Below are 2,388 nucleotides of genomic sequence, written 5' to 3' on the forward strand. Positions count from 1 at the left end.
TAGCCAGCCCAGTCGGCTTGGCCGGCCCCAATCGCAAGGCCAGATCCAGATCCCCATAGCCTGTTCAGCATGAGGAATGGCTGGGGGAGCATCACGATTTCCTTGATCCATTCTCAAGATCTCAGCCCCCCCCACCCCACTCGCTCCCGGTGACATTAGGCACTGCCTCATTTGGACTGGAAATAATATAACTGTCCGAAAAGTTACTTGTTCTAGAAAAGTTTGTTCTTTTCTGCACGAAACATCTTTGTTCATGTAAAGAATATTTTCTCCTTATACACTGTGATCTTCAAAGTCATTGTCATTGCTTTTTGTAAATAGTAACAAGGATTGTAAATAAAGATATAGTGACAATGTATGCTGGAATGATCTCTTGTGCAGAGACTACCAAGTTCACTTTTTGGAAAACTTAAAGATAATTAGATGACACTGGTTTCTCTTGACAACAAGAAAAGTAATTATATTTCAATAGTTAGTTGCTTGCAGTAGTATTGCATAACTGATCAAAATCTTAAGTGCTCAAATTCACAAGATATGTTTACTGGCAACTTATAACATTAACAGCAGGATCATAAGCTCACACATCGCCATAGCTCACACTTTTCCTGTGGCCTGTGGTGCCTTCAACAGTTCCTTAGGTTTGATTCGACATTAGAAGTATATTGATTTTGCACCTACCCATATAAAAATATACAGGCAAATGAAACTGCATTAATTTACAATATGTAAAAAGAAATTAGAAAGAATAGATAAATTAGAAGATGAATAGGCAGTCATCCATGTAGCCTGCTCGAAGCCGGTGTTTAGTCCAAATTGTTTATTTTAATTTGAGCAATTCATAGATATTTTTTGTTTATACTCAACCAGAAGGGCTAACTAAACAACTCAAGTTGTCCAAATCTTTACTCTGGGCCAAAGAATGGAAAAAACCAAAATTCTAAAAAAAATTACGCTAAAAGTTTTAGATTCAATCCTTTTTGTAAGTAAATATCTCTATCTACCTTTTTCCAGTTTTGCCAAATGGCATTATCAGAAAAGTATATGTGAGCAACTTCACTTGACATGTATTTCATATTCTTCAACAACCAAAACAACGAATTCTTTTATGAAAACTTCAGATCTTCCCATATGGTGAACAAGAAAGGTTTCTTCCTGCAAAGTTATGCATGTCAGCTGAGCATCTTCTTATTTGATCAGAGAAAATGACTTACTTGTCATCCATAAATATGGCCTGTTGAAATTTCTTGGTTTGATTGGTGGTGTATTTAACTATCCCACAGTTTGTGGCCACTGGCAGCATATCTGTTGTTATAAATAACAGAAGAAATGTTCTCAGTCCCTTTGAGCTCTCAAATCTTAATTCATATTCCTAAAGCCAGCAATAACAACAATAACTATCCTCGCTCCCAAGCTAGTCGAATCAGCGATATGAATCTTCATTCCGTTTGAACACCTCTTATCCCTTAATCAACAACAATAACAATAAATATCCTTATTCCGAAGCTAGTCGGGTTGACTGTATGAATCTTCACTCCGTTTGAACGCCTCTTATTCCTTAAGACAAGAAAAATTGCAGACAAGAAAAATTGCTGAACCTAAAATTCACCATTAGTAAATGTTTCTACTTCTGGTACAGAAACTAAAAATTACTCTGTGATAATCAAGAATAGTTCTGTTCACGATAAGATAAAGTAACTTAAAATTAAAAATTAATTCCCTCCGTCCTAAAAGAACAACGGAATTTGGAGTATAAATAACAACGCATCTAAGTATCTGTTCCAACTAAAGGTAGTTGTAATTTCCTAGCTTTTCACCGTTAAAGATTATATCGTAAGCAAACAGGGGAAGAAAAAATTTGCAACAAACTCCTGGATAGCAATTAAAAGCTGCCGAAGCCACTGCAGTCCATTAACCCCGGCACAGAAATCTAAAGGAGGAGATAAAAGAGGAAGCAAGAAGTACTCACTTATAGATAGCAGAAAAGCGAAGCCGGAAAGACTAAGAGGAAACCCAAGCGGCAATGTTGATATTATTGGCGGTCACACCTAGAAAAACAACTCACAACAGCAAAAGCAGCAGCCGGTTTGTCTTCCACTTCGGCGGAAGAGGCGCTTCGAATAGAGAGCAAAGGGCAAAAAACGTGTATATATATATATATATATATATATATATATATATGAATATATTGTGCCGGTTTACAAAAATAACCTTTTAACATTAAGCATAATAACTAATAATAAAAGGACATAATCGGAATTCTAGATATTAGTCTTATAATCCTATTAGTTTTAGGATATAATACTACACGTTAGGAATCCTACATGATTACCTTTAGGAATACTATTAGTATAATTACTTTCGGGATATCTAATTCATATAAAATTAAAA

General features: G+C 35.5%; 1 long non-coding RNA gene across 1 annotated transcript; it reads right to left on the minus strand.

Moving 5' to 3' along the window:
- Positions 1 to 433: 433 nt before the first annotated feature.
- Positions 434 to 2,110, minus strand: LOC107824637 (uncharacterized). Its single transcript, XR_001656893.2, has 3 exons — positions 1,967 to 2,110; positions 1,212 to 1,302; positions 434 to 674 (listed from the first exon to the last, which is right to left on the minus strand). It is a non-coding gene; the product is annotated as an uncharacterized LOC107824637 (long non-coding RNA).
- Positions 2,111 to 2,388: the final 278 nt, after the last annotated feature.

Source organism: Nicotiana tabacum, chromosome 2, assembly GCF_000715075.1.
Source record: "Nicotiana tabacum cultivar K326 chromosome 2, ASM71507v2, whole genome shotgun sequence".
In the NCBI taxonomy this organism is placed as follows: Eukaryota; Viridiplantae; Streptophyta; class Magnoliopsida; order Solanales; family Solanaceae; genus Nicotiana; species Nicotiana tabacum.